This window comes from Mesoplodon bidens (assembly GCF_964165515.1).
Source record: "Mesoplodon bidens genome assembly, contig: HAP1_SCAFFOLD_178, whole genome shotgun sequence".
Lineage (NCBI taxonomy): Eukaryota > Metazoa > Chordata > Mammalia > Artiodactyla > Ziphiidae > Mesoplodon > Mesoplodon bidens.
Genome location: NW_027671948.1, coordinates 83722 through 106266, shown reverse-complemented (window position 1 = coordinate 106266; position 22545 = coordinate 83722). Strand labels below are relative to the sequence as shown.

At 51.1% G+C, this 22545-nt stretch overlaps 2 pseudogenes across 2 annotated transcripts in view; one reads left to right on the top strand and one right to left on the bottom strand.

The window, feature by feature from the left end:
- LOC308610764 (centrosomal protein of 78 kDa-like) overlaps positions 1 to 22545 on the top strand; it is a 425259-nt pseudogene that overhangs the window by 323342 nt on the left and 79372 nt on the right. The gene's annotated exons all lie outside the window — the stretch shown is intronic.
- Positions 5192 to 21549, bottom strand: LOC308610776 (BCL-6 corepressor-like; annotated as a pseudogene). Its single transcript has 9 exons — positions 21068 to 21549; positions 20359 to 20412; positions 19701 to 19887; positions 13796 to 14041; positions 13015 to 13441; positions 12350 to 12531; positions 11765 to 12019; positions 6723 to 6889; positions 5192 to 5572 (listed from the first exon to the last, which is right to left on the bottom strand). The product of its transcript is annotated as a BCL-6 corepressor-like (transcript).

Below are 22545 nucleotides of genomic sequence, written 5' to 3'. Positions count from 1 at the left end.
TTACATTCCTGAAAATGTAAAAGACTCAAAGTGCCTTTGTTACTCTATAAGGAAAATCATTAGTGTCATTTTTCTATTAACAATAACTTATTAAAGCTCCAAGCAGAAACAACAGCAATCACTTACACAGAGCTTAGTATGTGCCAGGCACTATTTATACAAATAAGTGCATTTAAACCTCATAAGGAGGCATAGAGGTTAAGTGATTTGCCCATGGTCACTAGCTATGAAATGGGAGAAAGGGAATTTGAACCTAGGCCATTTGGCTTCCGCACCCAAGTTCCTGTTTTCTACCTCAGGGGTCAATGGACTTGCCCTGTATAGGCTCAAAGAAGTTTTCAATTTTTAAAATCTAAATTTAAACATTTCCAGATTTGTGGGCTATACAGTTTCTGTTGCAACTACTCGGCCCCACTGGTGTAGGGTGAAAGGAGCCATAACTACCACATAAACAATGGGTGCGACTATGTTCCAGAAAAACTTCCTTTACAAAGCCAGGCGACGGGCTGGATCTGGCCCACCAGCCAGAGTTTACCTATCCCTGATCTGCACCATCAAACTATTAAAAAGCCTTCATGTCAAATTATTAACTAACTTTAGGCCTAAATACAGTCATTATAACCACTGTAAAGTTGTTAAGGCATTATTTCAAAAACTGTATTTACAAATTGCTGATGTACTGACTTTTATTAGTTTAAAAACTACAACAGCTAATAAACACTTGATTCATTTAAGTCTTGAAGACTAGAATGGCATAGTTTCTTCACAGTATTACAATAAATGTTTTCAGTAAAAAAATACATAAAAGTATTATTATGTATTATATATTAAATCTCTTATTTCTAAAATTAAGTGGACTATCTTTCCTAAATGGTAGAATCCCAAACTGAAAACTGGTCATATTCTTTCAGCAAAATGAAAGCTGTGCTCACATGTATCAAAAGGCAAAAATTAGGGCTTCCCTGGTGGCGCAGTGGTTGAGAGTCCGCCTGCCAATGCAGGGGACATGGGTTCGTGCCCCGGTCCGGGAAGATCCCACATGCCACGGAGCGGCTAGGTCCGTGAGCTATGGCCGCTGAGCCTGCGCGTCCAGAGCCTGTGCTCCGCAACGGGAGAGGCCACAACAGTACCACACACACACACAAAAAAAGACAAAAATTAACTGCCCTCTGTATCAATATATTAATGTGTTTCAATCACATATGTTTTCATGAAAGTTTAAACATAAAATCACCTTTAAGATCTAGGCCATGTGATCTGCTCCATGCCATGTCAGAATACACCCCGTGACGTTTACTTAACTTGTCTTAAGTGTGATAGAATTCTTTATACCTTGACAAATAACTAAAAGGAAAAAAAAAAACCCACACACACAAAAGATGAAGACCCTATACATTTGTCAATCTTGACTTATTTGCTTTTCTTGAGTCAGTTGGAGGTTTATAGCCACATTCTCAAAATCATTAACTACAATCTTCCCAAACAGGTAATTGACGAACAGATGCATTCTAAAACTTGTCAATAACAAAGTGCTATTCCACTTTACAGCAACAGTTTAATTCTATTTAGATACTAAAACTGAATACACTGAATACTGCAAACTTTATTCCCAACCACTCAGCAAAGTACTACATACCTTTTCAGATATAGGAAAAAAAAGAAAAAAAAAAAAGCATACGATTCTTCCTATTTTCATTTCCAAAGATACATCCCAATCTTAATGATCAATCAGCGATTTAAACGTCAACTGTAAACCCAGTATACTGCTGCTATGCAGTGTACTAGAGCAATAGAAGAGAGAGGACCTCAAACCCTCTGTTCCCTCAAATTCAAAGGCAGGCTTCCTGACCCCTCCAGACCACTACTGGACACAGGGAAGGCACACTAATGTTTCAGGACCCCAACCAACAGTCACCTGCTTTGTGATTACTTCCATGACACACCCTCACCAACACCAGAGTTTGCTGCTCCTACGGGACGTTACATGTATTTACTATTTTAACACATACCACAGTGCATCATAATTATGATTGCAGATAGATGTTCTAACAATTGAAAGAGAATGATGACTTTTTTGCTCTTTACATCTTGCTATTTCCCTTCCCATAATATTTCTTGAAGCGAAACCATAAAATATAGACAAACACAAAAAACAGAAAATATACAAAACGTGTGCTTTGCACCTTAACACAAACTTAAGTAAAATTAGTTCTGACAGTATCCAGCATGACAAACTTCCATGGTACAAATGAGAATGGACCAAGGTTTGAGCAGGTACAGGAGATAATCCAGGCATGAACAACACCAAGGAAAGGTAGACAGGAAGTAACATGGTGTGTAGGAAATCACGAGACCAGTCTGATGGGAAGAGACTTAAACAAGACTGAAACTCACTTCCTAAACCTCCATCTCCAACTGGACAATTCGCAGGACACAGGTGCACCAAAGTGGCCAATTTATTCAATCCCTTTAATATGGAGGAAGAGTTTAAAATTTTACTGGTTTAATTTGCCCCCAAAGCAACTCTCAACAGTTATGGCCTCTGTCGTCGGAGCTTTGTATGAAATTAAGTCAAAGTGTGGAGCTCCTTTGCCTTTTTTTTTTTCTCCTTAAAAAAGAAAAGAAACAATTGTTCCGAGTAAAAACAAACATATTCCAAAGCATGTGTACATTGAAAAGTAAAGAAACTTTATTAACAACTTCATAAAAACTGACTTAAAATTTTAAAAAGAAAAAAACATGTTTCAAAGTCCTTCCGACTGGAGTCGTGTCTCATCGTGTCCTTTCTTTACAGAAATAGTCGTATTAGGACACATATGCACAAGGATTAACACCATGACACACTGTACACGGCGGGCCCCGGCGAGCTCACCAGGCGTCGTCTGAGTCCAGGTCTCTGGGGAGGATCCACTCCACGGATGAGCCCAGCAGAGTCTGAAGCTCGTTCGTGAACTCCACCACATCTAAGAGCTCCTTACTTTCCGGATTAAAGGACTCCAGGTCTTTGGGGCAAGAGAATAAGAGACTTGCTGACACTTGCCGGTAGAACTCGGCCTCCGCGATGGTGACAATTTCCACATTTGGAAAATTGCAGCGGAATATGCAGGAGGACATTTGCAGTTTCTTGAGCAGGTCTGAGAGCAACAGCCAGTTACGAGGCCTACACCAGAGAAAGGACAGTGGTTTGAGTTTCCGGCAAAATTAGAGGCGCTCCCAACTATAAACTACCCGTCTCCTGGCGGTGAAAGGGCCTGCTACTTCCACTTTGATTACCCCACCCCCACCCCACTTCTCACTGTCCTTAGAAGATCTACTACTTTTTTTTTTTTTTAATTTTATTTATTTATTTATTTTTGGCTGCATTGGGCCTGTTGCTGTGCACGGGCTTTCTCTAGTTGTGGCTCGCGGGCTCTAGAGTGCAGGCTCATTAGCTGTGGCGCACGGGCTTAGTTGCTCCGTGGCATGTGGGATCTTCCCGGACCAGGGCTCGAACCTGTGTCCCCTGAAATGGCAGGCGGATTCTTAACCACTGTGCCACCAGGGAAGCCCAGAAGATCTACTTCTAGCGGGGGAACTCTGGACTCATGTGCATGTGTTAAGAGACCACCTAGGGCAGATCAGCCAACTTAGACAAAAGCAGGAGCAGCGCCCCTGAACCAGCCTCGTTGCAGGCCACCCCAGTGCTGCCTTGGCTCTGGCCACAACTCAGGTCACCCCTCTCCAAGTAAGTGCACCCCGTTCTAGTCACTGGGGAAAACCAGTCTGTATGCCAACCCAAGGGAGATGGCAAACACCTCTTTGACCTCTCCTCTCCTCCGGCCCTCACGGAGAGAGCATGAGAAACACTCGAGGTCACCTGGCTTTCCTTGCCTTTCCCACACCTCCAACCCGCCCCTCAATGCTGCCGGGAGTGAGGCTTTTTCGAGAAGGGAGGTGGTACAATCCTTCCTGATACCCTGCCACGCTTTATCATCTCTATCCCGAATACAATGTCACCACAAAGGCAGACACGGTCCCAGCCTCAGAGTCCAAGGAGGATGCTACTCCTTAAGCACCGGGGTCAACACACAGCAGAGCAAGGTTTCCTGATGTGTTCACTCCGAAGGGTTGGTCATGGGGCACAGTGGCCCGACTGTGGGGACAAGACTCGATCTAAGCAAATCTGAAGACACATAAGATCCCAGGTGCCACATACGGCTTTCTCTAATCTTATACGAGAAGAGGGTACACATCAGTATTGTCCCGTGGACCTCACGCGCCTTGGAAGGCCCCTATGGTAGCCGTTTGGGGAGGATCCCTTCCCCAAGAGTTTACTGACTGAAACTGTGCAATTGCAGTCGCTGACTCCCGTGTCCTTTGGGCTCTAGGGGTGTGTTCCAATGAGGGCAGTTGGCTGGGGAGCCCTCCCACCCCCCAAACTTTTCTGGAAAAGTTCCACTGCATTATGTGAGGTCGGTGGACACTTGGTGAGGAATTCACTCACCCCCCAACCCATCCACCCTCATCTGCTGAAGGGGATTTCTAACTCCTGCCACCCCACAGAGCAGCTGGGCTGGCTCTCGACCACACGCTGGCCACGCTCACCCCTGAGCGACGGACACCTGGACGTTATAACACGGCAAAACGGGGTCTTCGGAAAATTCAGATTCCAATAGGTCACCATAGGCCTCGTTGCTGTCATCCTGGTCCTCCGGTCCTGGGGGATTTGCTAAAACATCGTAACCACTTTCATCATCTGGTTCTAACCGGGGGGGCAAACAAGAGAGAGGTCAGTAAGCTGGAGCAAGATTCCAGCTGTTCTCCAAAAAGGACCCTGGAAAAATTCTTTCCCAAGCAAGCCCTGCTCACAGCACCACCCCCACCCCCACCCCCACCCCCACAAGCCCAACTGAAACGAACAAGGCTGCTCACCACACACACAGCTGCCAGAGAACTCCGAAGAGCAACCGGGGTTACCGTCGTCAGGAGCCTGCAGGTTATTTCAACAGTGTGGAGAGAGAGGGGGAGAGAGAGAGAGAGAGAGAGAAACAAGATAACGCCTGCTGGTAAGAGGCAAATGCTGCTGGAGTTCGGGAACATCTCACGCTGGGGCTGGTGTCACCTCCTGACAAGTCCCACTGCACACGCCTCCAGGTATCTGACTGAAACCTCCCCACGCGTCCACCCGCCTTCCTGAGGGACTGCCCGCCTCACCGCCCCAGCCTGCCAAACAAAAGCTAGCCTGGCTAGCTAAGAGTTTTCCAGCCCCCCACCTCGCAAAACTCAAAGTATGTATCTCTTCTTTGACAGACTAACGTTGGGCCGCTTTTCCCAGTAAAGGGTCACTTAGAGTAAACGGGGGGTGGGGGTAGGGGGAACCCAGGTGAAAGGCTGTGAAGTCACCGTCTAGATGCTTGAACAAGACCGTGTCTTGACCTCTGCCGTACCTGTTAAGAACTTCTCCAGAAGTTCGCTGTGGTTCACTTTCTTGATGGTTCTACCTGAGTATGTAGCCAGGGTAGGAACAGCACCGTAGGAGAGGAGCAAGCGGACAATTTCGAGATGATCATTCTTGACAGCATCGTGGAGAGGCCTAGGAGAGGTGCGGGGGACTACACCCGTGCACGCGACGCTTGCTTCTAAGGACACGGGGCAAAATCGAGCGTGTGCGGCCAAGCCTCGTAGGCGCGCTATTTCACCGAGGAGGTGAGTGTACGGTCGCTGCGACAAATTACTCTGTTATTTCAACACATAACCCTTTACGGGACAGGTGAAGGGACCATCTCAGGCCTCATTCTTCAATGCAAATCTCTCTTAATGCATGGCCCAAGGAGGAACTCAGGCCTAGATGAAAACGTTTCCAATGAACTTAAATAGTGACAGACTGTAAGAAGGTAACGTACGGAGGGGTGGGGGGAAGAATCCCAGCATCACGGAAGCAGATACGACAAGCCATTGTTATACCATTACAAACAAAACCCAAAAAGTGCAGTTTGTCAAAGAAACTGGGGGCAAAGTGGAACCTCTCCTGAAACCAACTTGGAGATGAGTGATCAACCCTCTCGCCCAGAAGCAGTCGACAGGCAGGGCGAGTTCTCAGGAGGATACAGAGTCCTCCTGCCCGTGTCCGCTGGGGTCAGGAACACTGTCCGCAGTCCCATCCAGAAAGGATGCGATTTGGAAACCACGAACCACCAAATACCTTACAGTTTTGCTAATGTTATGACCGTCAGGAAAGCCCCAGTGCCCTGCCTCGTGGTGGCATCCCAGGTACAACCAGGAAGATGCTTGGGCTGACTCAGACCTGGGCCTCTGGCCAATAAACCGAGGTCAAGGACAGAGTGGGGGCCAGGCCCGGGGATGTGGGTGGACACGGCAGGTCCTATCAAGCCAGTTGCCACTGGACCTGTCTGTACTCCTGCAACTTTCAACTCACATATATGTTCAAGAGTGAGATTCAACAGACGCTGGTGAAGAGTCCAGGGTCTTAAAAGAGAACACCCCTGATTATTCATGCAGGCTCAACATTTTCAGGGACCTCTGTCCATAAGAGTGTCACAGAGTTTTAAAGTTCTATGTAAATTTGCCAGAAAGATCTGTCCGATTCCATTCTAGAGGACTCCACCACCAGTGTGCTTACATGGCACTCACTCTCCATCTTTCCTTCTGGGGTTCCCCGCACACCCTGAGAACCACTGCCTATGCCCCAGCAGGGCCAGGCCAAGAGCAAGACCGCCACTGACCCGGTTCCATCCTGGGCACTGCAGTTGACATCGGCGCCATATTCAAGGAGGTGTCGTACGATGTTGAGCCAACCTCTTGCACAAGCCTCGTGCAGGGCACAGTAACCCGCGTTGTCGCGGTGGTTCACATCACAAATCTTGTTCTGCAGGCAGTACAAGACCACTTCCTACGGGGAGAGGAGAGGAGAGGAGAGGAGAGGAGATACCATCAGTCAACCATACAGTGAACCTTGTAAGGGTGACCTCCCCATAGCTTGGCGGTGCCCACTTTCAAAGGCATACATCCTTGGGGCCAAAAGCCCACCATAGCGCAGGCAGGCGGCAGGCATCCTGGTCGGGGGTGAGAGTGTGTGAGAAGGGCTTGGAGATGCAGACAGTGTTGTCTAAGGCTCTGCTGCACCAGTGGCCTGGCCATGGGCAAGTTACCCTTGAACTTCTCCAAGCTTCCACAGGGCTGCTGAGAGGACGCATTCGGATAGCGATGAAAGCCCTCAGCCCAGGGGCCGACGTGACCAGTACAGAAGTGTCACAGCTGCTAACATCTTAGATGACACATTGCCAAGCACAGACCATTCTCACTTGATGGGTCTGTTCAGTCAGTGGCAGTGGACGATAACACAAGTTTAGATAAAAGTATGGATGACCAACACTTAAAGAGAGCTTAAATCAGCCAGAGAACATTCCCCAGCTTAGAGAAGCAGGGACACACAGGTCAGCTACATCCTCGCGCCCCCTGTTAAGACCCCAAATCAGAACCTGGGCCTCAGATGCTCTTGTCTGTACGTTAAGTAGAGTTAAAGAGAAGCTCTCTCCCTCCATCCTCGAGGAATGACACAAAATGCCTCCAATAACCCCACCCTCTATTTTGCCTCACTCCACCCTCTCGGGGCAGAATCAGTCTAATATTCTCATATTTACTCAAGTTAATGACAGGAACCTGATACACCACAGGCTGCAACCTCCACATTTCAAGAATCAAATAAAACATTCACCCCCGCCCCCGGAGATGTTCTGTGTCAACACTGTGCATTAGAATCACTGTTATTAACCTTATTTCTTTGGCTTGTTAAAATATTAATATGAACCACTCCCAGTAAGCAGAGCAGGAACTTATTCAATGTTTTATTACCTTAAGAAAGTTTTCAGACACATCGAAAGCATTTGCCACCAGAAAACACATTATACTGTTTATACTGGGTAAGTCGTGCCCAGCAGAGAGCCGTCAGGTTCTGAGAGCTGGGAGTAGGCAGAACGTGCATGTGGCCCAACACATGGTCTGCTGGGTAAGGGGGGATGGGATGGGGTCAGAACAGGCCTCCTTGTGACATCTCTCAGGTAACTCATCTGTTAAACCTAAAACGGGGGTCATTCTAGCCGCCCATAAGTGCGAGATGGGTTCTGTAAAACCTTTTATGCCTTTTGGAGGACACGCCAATCAAAGGTGACCACTCACTTGGGAGCGAACTAGAATGTTCCATTTGCTTACCACGTGAACCTAATGGGGCATGCTGGTAAACCTGGCCATTGGTGCCCTGTTACTTCAGGTCACTGCAGCAGCTCCCTTCCAAAACAAGAGGAGGAAGAGAAAAGGCACGCCCACGAATGCATTTCTCCGTTTACATCCCAACCTGCCAGAAAGCCCACAATCCTCTGGGCTCCCAGGCCACCTGCCCCGAGCCCTGGTATCCAGGATACCGCATGAAGCTGCTGCTCTTTTAGCAGGCCCTCACTAGCCAGACTTGAGTGGACGGCTGCAAGCTAATGAGTTGTGTGCGCCAGCCACGGAGAGGCCCTGTCACGTGGCTCTGGGATCAGGTCTGAACGCCACCAACTGCTGTGCACACATCAATTTACTCAACCCAGGGTTTATTTGCTGTGACAATCATGGCCTTCACCTGGAAACCTTCATCACTACTAGGGCAGATTCAAGGGTACCTAGAAATGAAAGGCCGTCCAACTCTCTTCTCCTGGAAGATGGCAGCAAAGGCAGCAGTAGCCCCACGGCCAGGTCAGACTTTTTGCCATGGGCTGTCGTAACTCAACCACGTTGATCCCACTGTTTACACAGTGCTTCTCATTCCCCAGATGAGGACGTCTTCTGTCACCCACAGGAACCCAGGAGCTACCAGGAAAGGAAGGTAGTACTATCCTCATTCAACACTTGGAAACTGAGGCCCAGAGATATTAAACCCCAAGTTCAATTAACATGAAGTACTAGACCTAAAACTCAGGTCTTTGGTACCTGGTCAGCTGGGAAGATTCAAAAGGCCCAAGAGGGCCCCAGTTAGAGGGATGCAATCCAGCTGTGACGAGCACCCCACAGGCCTTCTCTGTTGGGGGTCAAGTGGGCTAACTACACTCTCCTAGCTAAGAGGGTGATGGCCTCTAAATGGATGGCAACCGTCGCCACCAGCACTTTCTCTAACTGAAAGGTGAAGAGGCGGGACGAGTCTGTCGACGCAACACATTCCTTGGTTTATTTTCTCCGCTAGAAATAAACGGGAGTGTCTGAAGGGCAGCCCAGCCATTCCAGAGCAAAGTCAAACTGCTTTTGTCGGACAGCTCTCTGTTCAGCGGCTATAAGCCGAATGCCACTACCCGCAAAATGTAACCATAAAGGCCATAAGCCCGACGTTGTTAATTAATTAAATGCCTCATTAACTTTTTAAAAAACATGACTTATTCAATTCATAGAAAATTTAACCATCACCGCTAAAGGCACAAGCATGTGGTTGCACACTAGCGTTTTAGCCTAAGAAATAGAAGCCTTTTTCCCAGGAGGGAAAGGTTTGAGGTCTTTGGCCACGCAAGTGATCTATTTAACTCGGATCTGAAGCCAGAGTGTGTTTCTAAACTTCCAGAACCACATTATCATGACATAAAGCTCAGACAGCCTTTATACTGCACATGGTATCTTTGGCTAAGCAGAAGAAAATAACCAAGAATGCTGAAGACAAAACTTCAGGAAAACCCTCCCAAACCACACCCTTATCTGCTTAAGCAAACTGTCCTTCAATTTGAAAAGGTTGAAGCTGCCACATCTCCCAACTGGGCCATCATCCCAACATTTAAAATTCTGCCCAGAGAAATCCCAGAAAGTTGGATTCAAAGTTGAAAGCGTTCATCTACTTGTCACAATGTTCAGCATCAACACTGGTGATGTGTGGAATCTACATATTGAAATTTACATTTGAAGAAAAAAACAAATCCGACCTTAAACATTCCCAAGGCTTCCTGTGCAATCAAAGGCCAGGTAGCCTAAAAAAGGATGGATCAAGTGCCCCTTGGTCCAGGCCTCAGAGCCACCAAACCAAAATGGAAACTGTCTTAGAGGACCAACGAGGGTCTTTTGACCTCTCTGGTCCCAAAGGGAGGCTGCTGGAAATGATGCCAAGTTCACAGGTGGGGCTCGGAGCCCCGCCCTCCACGGCGGGTGCAGCAGCACCCCGCCCCCCCATCTCCAGCATTTGCTGGAAGCGGGAGTCTACTTTCTCAACCCTAACCCAAAAGTTGGGGTTAGGAGTCTCCCCCCCACCTCCAGCGTTTGCTGGAAGCAAGGAGACTATCTTCTCAACCACGGGGGGTCTAGCTCAACACTATGTGCAACATCTGCTCTGTCCTCCTAGGCGCCCGCTCTCAGCTCTTGGGAAACCAACTGGGTGCTCCTTGGACTTCACCTGCAAGTAACTGCGCTAACTACCAGAAAGTGCTCTCTAGCTAATGGAGAGGTCTCCAAGAGACGTGTAGATATAAACAACAGCACATTCAACCCACAACAACAACAACAAAACACCCCAAACTAAGCATAGCCCTAGTGCTTCCAACTTCCCACCCACAGTCATGCCTTAAGGCCAAGGCAGGCACACTTCCAAGGGCTCACGGCACTATGGACCGGGGTGGGGGGACACGACGGGAGACGGGGGACAGGGGCACAGAGCTGGCTGAGGGTGTGGGCGCCAGAGCTCCGGGCCAGCCTGGGTCCTGCCACCCCAGTGCTCAGCCACACCTCCACGCTCAGCCTGCTGAACCGCGTTTTACTGTCACCATTCAACTCCCAGAGGGCTGATGCCAGCACAGAAAAATGCCTTTGCCCTGTGGGCTATTACATCACAATTGCTACTGACAAGTATGGTGGGGGAACTGCACAGGGCATGGAGAGTCATCTGTCTCACAGAGGTTTTGAACTGTCAAAAGGGCAATTCCAGTGTGAGCCAGTCTTGCTGAGGAGCGTGGTGGGCTGTGGAGCACTGCTGGATTGCTACCTGTACGGGTATCAGCTAACCCCTCTGAGGCTCAGTTTCCTCATCCGAGAGTGGGCTAGTACGCGTTACTCCCAAGTGAACATGTTAAAAGGGTGAAAGGAGTTACTACAGATCACACGGGCTTAGGCAGATATCAGCTATCTTTCTATGTTGCTCTAGCAATAGAGGCCATCACTGTCATCAGCCGTGCTGGGTTGGGATACAGCAGTGTGGACAGGGAGTTTTGTGCAAGGCTCAAGCCCTGCTCCCCGCCCATCAGCCCTCGGCTCCCGTGCCCTCTCAGAAAGAGACTGCTCAGGTCTGCCCCACTCCCACCCCTACTCTGCACAGACACTTCCCACCCGCTACCCCACAGGGGCATCACTCTGCCCCAAACAGCACAAGTTAGTAGAGCTAATAACTACTCTCCTACTCTCCTTCTTGCTATTCAGAATCCAAAAGGGCTCATTAAAATTCCCCTGGTCGCCAAGCCCTGGGTTAGGTCAGATTTTATATCAGAGATAAGTGAGCCAGACTGGCCGAAGCAGCCTGCCTGCCTGAACGGGAACGGAACATCAGAGAGGCCTGCCTTTCTTTTCACACCACGACTGAACAAGCCACCAAAGAGCCCGCAGTGTGAGCGGGAGCCAACGCAAACACCCTGCTGGAACACCCAGCCCAGCCCGCCACGTGGAGGGGGCTGGGCTCTGAGACCCGCCCCCCATCCCCAGCCAGTGTGTCCCCCACCCAAGGAGCAGCAGCCGGTGGATCCTGATCCGGGGCACCCACAAGGATGCTCACCTCGTAGCCAAGCCGGGAGGCCTGCTGTAGGAGGGTCTCGCCCGCGTTCTTATTGACAATAAGTCTCCGCGCTTCCGGTGGCATCGGGCGGGACTGGGTGGTCTCTGGAGGGGAGCTTGACCATGTCAGCTGCGAGGCCTGGGAAGCTGGTAACAATTGCTGCAAACAGTCCAAGGCCTTCTGGTCCTGCTTGGCCGGCGAAAGATCATAGCCGGAACTGGGCTCAGGCCGCTTTCAAAATCTCCGGACGGTCACCTATCACGAAACCAGGCAGCGCACACATTTCAGGCTGTCCTTCCTCCACCCGCCTGGTTCGCCTCCTCCCTGAGTTACAAACCTGAGTGGAGGAAAGCACTTTTCCTCCTCTCTGTCTGGGGGAGGCGGGGCGCGAGGAAGGGGTTGCATTTTTACTAGCTGGAAACTTCACCACCACCCAGGAGACACGTCCCCTAGGAAGGGGCAGGGACGTTTTGGGGGGAGGGGTTCAGGAAAAGGAAAGCTTTGTCCCCAGAAGCAGAGAAGCAGGCAGGCGGGATGTGCCTGCATGGGCCCGGGGGGCGGGGGAGAGCCAGGGGCAAGAGGTACCTTGCCATCCGCATTGTCCACCTAGGAGTCCCCTGGCAGCGGCAAGCCCCGCCTGGGCTCCTGAGGGATCAAATGCTTGGTTTTGCACAGTCGCTTCCCGGATGGTTTCTCGCTGTTGTCGGTGTATTTCTGCGGCAGGGGCGAAGGCTGCCAATCCATTTCTTCGTCCATGCACAGCACATCTGTCAGGGGGAGAAGCAGCGGGCGTTACACAGTTGTAGCCGGTGAGGAAAGAAAAGCCCATTGTTAGCACTGATCGTTGGAGCAGCTTCAGTTTTTAAAGATATACCAATTATGTTTTCAAAGCGCTAATATGTTAATCATCCCACATTCAACCGGCAAATAGGCTAACCCACGAAACGCCAAATGGCAAGTCGCTTCAAAGGGCCGCAAGAGAGGGCAGAAGCCAGCCCTTCGTGCGCTCCCGGCCCCACCCGTGGGGGGCCTGGGTGCTCGGGACAGGGCGACTGGGGACAGCCTGAGGCTGGAATGAGGGCACTGACAAGCGCCCGGGGTCACCCAAGACTTCCCTTCCTGCCCAGCCGCGGGCTGGGTGATGAGGAGCAGCCCAGGAAGTCGAGCTCCCGCCTCACTGTCCATTCCATAAGGAAGTGTGCAGGCTGAAAGGACCTCAGGAAGAAAACTCCCCGCTCGCCACACGCTACTCTTGTCAACTTGGATGGCGCTCAGGTCCCCTCCAGGGCCGTTTCCCACAGAGGGCGGGTGATCCACCCTCCAGGAGCGCCCCCCGCCCCGTGCGTATCCTTGTTCATTGTCACTGCATTTAAGGGACTCCTCCAACCAGCTGCTGTTGCTTTTGGCCTCTGCCCTTTTCCTGCCAGGTTTCTCTTCGGAGATGCTATTGCCCTGGGGGGTGACCGCAGGCTGAACCGCCTGGATCACTTCCTTCCTGCCCTGCCGGCCAGGTTTGCTCTCTGCTCCCGCCGTTCTCTAAGGTGCAGCAAGCGGCGCTGCTTTCTGGGATGGAGCCCTGTTAATTCAATGCACACCTCAGGTTGGTCAGCTCACTATAATGTGGCTCTTCTAAGTGGTTAGAGGAACTGTTTGTCATTTCCCTCTCAGGCCAGTCAGCTAATGGAGAAATAACTACAAATTAATGAAGAAGCCCCCCGGGGCGGGGGTGGTGGTGCGGGGAACAAACTGTCTTACACATCACTAACAGGGGTGGGGGAGGGGAGGGGTGTGGTCACTGTGTTGGCTGGAACTTGTCACCAAGTCTCGGGAGGGGGTCTATTTGCCTTTGGCCACCTTTGGGCTCCAGCCCCGCCACCTGGCTTTGGGGGGGTGGGGGGTGGGATGGGGGTGGGGGGTGGGGAGGTGTGAGTGGCTCCCCCCAGGGATCCAGGGTGGGACTGGAACTTTCCACTGCTCCGCTCCAGGACTTCCGTAGGGTGCCCTGCGGGCCCGAAGCCAAACCGAGCTCACCTTTGGAGACCCGTCTCCGCTTGGCTTTCAGCAGAGAGTCCTCCGGGAGCACAGTGGTCTCAGTGTGGTTCCTATTGCCAGACACCTTGCGCTTTCTGTTCAGCCGGAGGGTGGGGCTGCGTGACGCGTCCGGGGCCGCCTGGTCGGCGGGGGACTCTCTGGGGGGCTCCGTGTCCATATCCTCAGGAAGATCACTGTCTTCTGGGGCTTCAAAGCGGTCAGGTTTGCTTCCATCATAACACTCCCCTAGGGGAGGGGAGACAACCCGGAAAGGAGGGAACAAAGGTCACCAGGAGCAGGCAGGACCCCCACGCCCAAGGCAATCTGCTACCAACAGACCACCCCCCTTTGGAGACCAGGGGCCTCACACGCCGGAAGCACAAAACCCTCAGAAAGACGTCCCAAAGGAAGGACAGCTGAACACAACCAGCAAAGAAAGCAGAAAATGAGGCGCGTAGCCCACTCACAATCCATCCTTCAAGGGTCAAGGTGAGGCATCTACACCATCCGTCTATAGGCATGTGAGATCACTCCCTAACTGCTTAACTCTCCAAGGTGGCTTACTTTTAAAGGGGGGGTGAGTGACCTCACAGTAAGATCCAACCAATCAGGGCAGAGCTACAACGGGGGGTGAGTGACCTCACAGTAAGATCCAACCAATCAGGGCAGAGCTACAAATGACTATGGAAACAGCTGCTAGTCAACAAAAAAGGCTGATGTCATCAAGAGACCAAATAGCCCCCAACTGCCATCTACACAGACATAGCACCAATGTTCACTTGGGTCAGCAGGGGCGAGGGTGAAGAAAAAGGGTAGGGAAAGAATGGTGGGAGGCTGGGAAGCTGGGGAGACCAAGGCAAGAGGAGCCTGGCAAAGGGAAAGGAAAGGCTTCCTGGTGCACACACAAGGGTCAAGGGCAATTTCAAAGAACTCAACCAGATTGCTACAAGTCCGTCTGTCCTCTTTCCACACCCGTGGGGGGAAAGCATTTCACTGCCATCGAGGGGCTGCTCCTATTTCCTGTCTAGGAAGAAGGCCCACAGTGACACCAGTCACCCACCTGGCACGTCTCCACGCCTTCCTTCCCAGGCAACAAGCATCTAAGGACATTTCAAAGACAAGACTCCAACCCCCTTCGTGGGGGTGGGGTGGGGGGGTGCGGCGGGCAGGGCTGAAGTACTCACACCTCAGCTCCGCCTGTGTTGCTCCTGCCCCTCTGCTCAATCTAGCATCCACTTAGGGCTTTTCCTCCAATCACCCCAGCCTAACATCACTCCTCACTTTTGCTCTAGCCAAAGAAACAGTTCAACTGCTTTGCTAGTCACATTGTTTCTAACACACAAATAATTCCATAATGATCACTGTGCTGTTAAAGAGTTCCCCGAAGATGACCCTGTGTCCATCACCGGCCGGGGGTGGGGGTGGGTGTATGAGTTTGGTATTTCGTTAACACCTGAGCTAAGCTCCCACAGCCCGTTTTTCTAGATGAAATCATGGACACACCCCTCACATGCTGCTCGCATTCCTCCTCCTCTCCCTAGACCACTTCAAGTATCACTCCCACTTCTGCTCAGCAGGCTGGTCCCCTGATCAGCCTCTCTTGGGAGCATTCCCAGCATTTAATGGCAGCCAGTTGTGGGGATGAACCTCACCCTGGCCTGGGCTAGCCTGACCTGTGTTCTCAAGGGTGGAACACACTTAGCTTTTCTCCAAGGGTATCCCAAGGTGGGAGAGATCCCCATCTAGTCTTGCCGGAATGGTGGAATCACCCCAACCGCGAGGGTCTCCTGCCATGGCAGCAGGAGAAACCCCAAACTCCTGGCCTGTGCTTACGGGTGATGCAGCCCAGGCTACCGCAGGCCCGGTGAAGACGGCGTGCTGCAACTCTCACTCGGGCTGCTCTGTGACCCTCTTAAACACTCGGGCAGGAATGGCGCCGCTTTACAACTCGGCCCCCTTCACTTGTAAAGTGGGAATGTTGGGTTTCCTTGGTGGCGCAGTGGTTGAGAGTCCGCCTGCCGATGCAGGGGACACGGGTTCGTGCCCCGGTCTGGGAAGATCCCACATGCCGCGGAGCGGCTGGGCCCGTGAGCCATGGCCGCTGGGCCTGCGCGTCCGGAGCCTGTGCTCCGCAACGGGAGAGGCCACAACAGTGAGAGGCCCGCATACCGCAAAAAAAAAAAAAAAAAAGTGGGAATGTTACTGCTAGCCTCCCTCCAGGGTGGGCTTCATAATCACGGGCCGGGCTCAGCACAGAGAAAGGCTGGAAAAATCCCTTTAACCAAAAGATGCCAAGACTTTCAGACCAGCCTGAATCTCAGGCCTGAAATGTAGGAAATTTTAAGAGGTGAGCCCTGCTGGTTACACCATTGGACTTCTCTGGTCCAATCAGCCTTCCCTAAAAGCTCCGTGGGAGGGGATCCATGGAGGGATGGAAGGGCTACAGTAAGAACCCCCATGTCCAAGTTGAAAGTTTCTTTTTCCAAACTAGGTCCATCCACCCTTCCCCCAACCCCAGAGCCTTTTAGGGCAAAGATCTCAATTCCCCTCAGCTAAGGCCCCCCAAGACCTTACGCTAGTGTGACCTTACCCAGGCCAGTAATAACCCTGAAGGACACCCACCCCGACTGCCCAAGATGCCCATGGCCACCAGCTATGGGGTAGAGGCTCCGTGTCACTTGGAGCTTCTCAAAGACTGTTCTAACCACGACCCACACGAGGATGACCCTTGAGGGCAAAAGAGATGGGGAGATAAATAGATGCACGGGGATCCTAACCATCAGGCTTTGCCATCATTGCTACTTTTGGCCCTTCTAAAAGTGGGAAGCCATGTGCCCTTGGTCACCCAGTCTAAGCAAGATGTGAACGTGGTCCCTGCAGCATGGTCCTATGACTCACAGCACATATATCCCAAATTCATTATGGTTGTACCATAGCATCACCTCACAGAAGCATCACCACAGCAACATTTACAAGTCACTGTGGCAACAAAGCACCCTCACCACTGTTGAGCCATGCCCAGTGAGGCCTAAACAAGGTGAGAGGGTTCTGAGTCGCTGCAAGGCTCCCCAGGATTAAAATCCCCTTCTCTGTAGCTTAACTGTAATAGCACCTCCAGTCAGGGCTAACCTTGTTCAAAGTTACACCCGCTACAGAAGGAGTGCAGGGGATCTCTGTTCCAAAGTAGTTTACAAACGTGCAGGTGCTCAGCTGGAAGAGAAGTTCCCTGAGCAAAGAAGTTTCATGAAGCCCCTTGACTGAGCCTTCCTCCAGCTCCTGGCCAGGCACTGCCACTGAGCAGGACCTAGGCCTGTCCCAGCCAAGTGGTTCGCAAGGGAGATGGTTACTCCAAGTTTGAGAAGGAAGGGACCAATGCCTCCTTGCCCCGCCCCATCTTCAAATGCCACTGAGGGTTCCTAGTGATGAACTTCCAAGTCTGAGGAACCTCCAAACTCATTTGGTGAACTTCCAAAATAAAAATTTCACTCAGCCACCCATGTGATCATAAAGAATAAATGAGTATCTCGGCCACTGTGTTTTCAAGTTAATTCCTTTTTTTAAACAACCCCTAGCAACAAGATGCACCCGCGCCAGGACAACCAGGGCCGTGCAAACAGCACCCACCACCTTAGAAGCTCCTGGGCCCTCCATGGGTAGGGGCTGCCTCAGAAGGGGGAAGGCATCTTGAAGGCGTCCTGGACCCTCTCTGGGACCCATGCCCGCCCCAAATCCCCGCCCCAGCTCCCATGTGCTCACAGCTCGGCTCTCGGCCACACCGACACCCATGAGAAGGACCTGAGCCCATATCAGCTGAAGACGTGATGGCCCAAGAACAAGAAGGCCCGTTCATATCCAGCTGAATGGAATGAACACCTGCTGGGCCTTGGACGTGGAGGCTGCAGTAAGAACAGTGGCCCCTTCAGGTGACCTTTCCTGACCAGCTATTTACAAACCCCACGTCTCTACAAGACAGAGGGTGGGTGGGGAACCCACCTCCATTGCCCCAACCTTTCAAACGGAGCCCCTCACCTTCCCCAACCCTTCTCCTGCCCTCCCATGGTGGCGATTCATGGCTCACTGGGCCACGTCCCGGGTGCTCCAGGAAGAGACCCGTCGGTCGGTCTGAGATTGGAGGCAGGCGGTGGGGGGAGGGGGCTTTCGGAATCATCTGGGGCTCAGGCCCTGCTCCCCATCAGCCACACCGAGTTCTCGTCTCCACGGTCAGCAGGAAAGACTGGGAAGGACGCACACTAACGTCTCTGGGAAGAAGGGTGGGTGAGGCCACTGAGACATGAAGGGCAGCGGCCACCCTGGGTTTGGCCACGTTGCTGGAGAAAAGGGCGAGAAGACTCGAGGCCGGTTAACTGCCCGCTCCCTTCCTCCAGCCTCCCTCACCATCCACCCGCAACAGGCAGATTCCCTCCTCAGAAAAGTGCATCCCCGTGAACTTGGCCGTGCCCACTTTTACCACATCTCTCTGAGAAACTTCCCTAGGAGCTGAGTTATGAGGCCACTCAGGAGGGTAAGGGCTGCGTGTCAGCTGTGAGCACAGGCAAGGAGGGAGGCCTTCTTGCTGCTTCACTCCAGGGTGGCCTGGACCCTCCGTTTTTCATTCCAATCCCGAGGGGGAGGAGCTCGGAATCGTCTACTCCAGGCACATCAAGAGCCCCATCCCTCGGGTAAGGCCGCCACTGACTAGCCCCAGAAATCCCCTTCTACGGGAGCCACGTGGGACACACCGGTCCCGGTGTGGCTTACCCAGAACCCTGGCCACAGGCCTTTGTCTGACCCCAAAGATGAGCTGGGGGAGGGCAGTGCTCCAAGCAGCAGAGAGAAGCACACGCTGCTGCTGACCACAATTTTCCCGAACTGCATCAGGCACCCACGACCTAAGCGTGCGGGCCAACGCCGACCCTACGACTGGGTCCAAGGGCCTGGGCCTCCCAAACGTGCCCACCACCCCCGACTGTCCCGTCTCAGGAGGATTGCACGCCCACCCTGTCCTCGACGTTCACCTAGGTGCCCTCACTCACCATCACCGGTGAGGTTTCTGGGGTCCGGAGCAGGCTGCAGGCCACAGGCCACAAGCACGCACACTGAAGAAAGCGGGAGAAAGACCTCCACTTGCTGCCAACGCATCTCATTAGCCCAGGAAGTCTCGAGGGCAAAGCCCGAAGTCAACCCCAGTGGGGGAGCAGCCGAGGGGACCGCAGAGTGTGACTCGAGGCCAACACGAGCTTTCTCTCCAGTTCGGCCTCCAGAACAGAACACAGCCGTCTGGTGGGAAGAACGGCCTCGCTGATCTCACGGCCTGGGAGCGTGGTGTCAGCTCCTCCTGACTGCAAACGAGCCTCCACAGAACACAATGATGCTCATCTCTCTGGGGCCTTCATCAGCCCTCATCGCACGTGAACGAAACCTCTGCCTCTGGAGGGAGAGTCCGAGTACTCTCCACTCCCTCCCACAGGAGACTGTCACTCTGGAGGGTCTGGCTCTGGCTGCAAGTGTCATCCCACTGCTACCAAAAACCCGTGTCCGTACCTGCTACACAACAGAACACATACCTGCTACGCCGGAGGTCCTGCACTGCCATTCCTCTGCTCTACTGTATCAGACTATTACTAACTACAGGACTAGCATTGCTCCGGAAAAAGGAGATGCGTGCCAGGAAACAGCATTTCATAGGTGCTTCACTCCTGGATGCCGCAACGCTCAAAAGGACAACCAGCCTTGCAATCCACAGCTGGGAAGGGTGGCCAGAGCAGCCCGTTCTCCGAACAGCCAGCACCCAGACGCTGGGCCGTCGGAAGCGTACTGCTTCCTCTCACCTCCCTCGGCACTGGGAGCGGAACCGCCCCGTTCCCACCGACGTGGTACCACACGCGAGCCGCCTGGGTTCACTTACATCTCTCACTGTCGTTCTGGTCGGCAATGGCCTCCTCCGGGGCGACCGACTTTGGCTTTTTGTCCTGACTTCCTTTCAGCCTTTCCCAGTCAGCGGGGCTGAATTTGCGCACCTCGGAGTCTTTGGTCGTGGGGTGGCCACCTTCTCGCTCTTTCATCTCCAACTTTGAGAAGCGCATCACTGCACGCTACAAAGAGAACGGAGATGGAAAAAAGACACACCTTACCACCAAAGCTATTTCACTGCCCTTACCTTAAAGGAAAGTATCTTCAAAGAAAAGTTTGCCCAAAACCAACCACAATTTATGATACAACTGACATATTTTAAAATTAAACGATAAAAACGTAAGACTGTCTATGTGTAACCAGTCACACACTCTTTCTTCGTAAAGCCATATGTATGTAGAGATATATGTGGTGTGTATGTAAAGCCATACATACACTGTGGCATACAGACAGACATTCTCTTTCGAAGGTAAATAAAACAAAACAAAAACACAACGCAAAGAAAGCGAAACAAAAACACAACAGAAAAGAAAACAAATGCACAGTGAATAAAGATGACCATGGCCCACAAACTTCCCTTTGTATATTTGGAAATGAAATTTAACTCAAAAGGTTTATGGAAGATTCTAGTAATAAAAATTTGAAGAACTGACCTCACAGTAAGCAGCGGGTAGACATAAAATACTGTCCTCTTGTAATCCTTCCATCTATGTAATTAAAATGGGCACTCAATGGATCATTTAGATAACTTCATCCATTTTTATAAGCATAAACCAATTTTTTTCTTAACATTGCAAAACAATTTGTCTTTGTGTTTTAATTAAAAGTAAAATATCTTAAGGAAATTCCTATACAACATCTATCATTCACTAGCAAGTTAAATACATACTCTATCCCTTTAAGCAAGGTTTGTGTTTTTGTTTTGTTTGTTTGTTTGTTTTTTGGGTGGAAAAAAAAATTGCACGAATCTCACAGACATGCGGCCGCTACACACCTCCACCAAGTATCACGTAAGGCATTCTAAGCAGCGCTTTTAGGTATATTTGTTAACGTACAGTAACGGCAGAGAAATCAAAGCGATTGATAGGTAAATGTCATGCAGTCTTCTAGACATCCTTCGCAATAATTAAAACTTCCGTTATCAGCATTCGAGTGGAGTTCGCTTAAAATCTACAGAATAACTTCAAGTATCCACTTACGTCCCCTTACTGGACACATTTCAAACATTTCAATTACCCTAAGCTTCATTAACCAAATCAGCCCGGTGTCCTGCCCTATCATACCCCCGGCCCCCTCCTCTTCACACATTAAAAAAACCTGACAACTGGTCAGGCTCCTGAAATTCAGGTTGGGGGGGCTCACCTGCAATGCCCGCTGCTCCCGGCCGAGCTGACTGGAGTCTCCGTACAGTCCGGTAGCGACACACTTGAACCGGTCACCCACGTAACCAGCGGAGTTGGCGATTCTCTTTGCCAGCTTAGATGGCTTCGGGTTCAGAACTTTGCCATCGGTTGATCCTGCCTCGTCAGCTCCGTCTTTCGTGTAGGTGGGGGTGACGTCCACACTCGGTGGGGACTGCCCACGCAAAACGGTTTGGGATCCTCTTGGGTTTTCCCGAAAGTGACCGCAGAGCCGTCGCTCCCCAGGGTCGGCTCCAGGAATGGAGTCGAGACCGGCGTCGCCAGGTTCTCCTTGTTGGTTACCACTGGAACATTCTCCTTGCTGAAGCCGGAAACTGGCTGGCCCGGAGCCTGTTTGAAAGTATAGGCTTCGTGGAAGTCACTGATGCGCCCCAACTCCTCTCTCAGGGCAATGAAATCCCGGTGTGGCTGTAGGGCCACATTTTACTTTTTTATTTTTAATATATGTTCACATGTTTCCATAAAGGATCCAAGGTGGCCCATAACGTAAGGACACACAATATTAGCTTTAAAAAAACGTGAAAAAAAAAAAAAGGGAAATCATGATCCTGGAAATGGGTTGCATCCTTTTAAGGGGTGAGAATAACAGAATGAGTGAGCCAAAGATTTGGGAAAGGATCTCACATTTCCAAATGTCCAAATCTTAAAATTGCACCAAGTGGGAATGTAGCTGTGGCAATATTAACCTGAGAGAGCTCTATGATCGTTTTCTTTACTCATCACTTGGTTGCAAGGTTATAAATGACAGGGTAAGTGAAGGAGGGCAAGTAGACAGATAAGAGTCATTTCCTGATTCTCAAAAGAAGGGGCATCACCTAGGGAAGGGGACTCCAAAACCCTACAGGAATCGTCTGGATATACTAAAGTTTCTAGGTGGCAAAAGTATCTCATTTGACCCTAGGAGCCAAATGGAACTTAGAAAAGTAGTGAAAAGCTACTCAACTGAATGCAAGTCATATGACTAGGAGCATGTCAGTGAAAAGTTCAAGGGAAGATGCTGTGGAAGAGCAGTTCACCTTGTGGTTGAGCATCCTCAGAGCGTGCAATGCGAGGTGCAGTACCTGCTCTGTCTCACAGGGACCCTCCAACCTCTAAACGCATCTCTCCTGGGAACCTGAATTCAAAGAGTCAATTTAAAAAAAAGAGAGGGCTTCCCTGGTGGCGCAGTGGTTGAGAGTCCGCCTGCCGATGCAAGGGACACGGGTTCGTGCCCCGGTCCGGGAAGATCCCACATGCTGCGGAGCGGCTGGGCCTGTGAACCATGGCCACCGAGCCTGCGCGTCCGGAGCCTGTGCTCCGCAATGGGAGAGGCCACAACAGTGAGCGGCCCGCGTACCACAAAAAATTAATTAATTAATTAATTAATTTTAAAAAGATAAAAGTCTCTAGTAGAGAAATTTTATCAGAGCCTAGTATTAA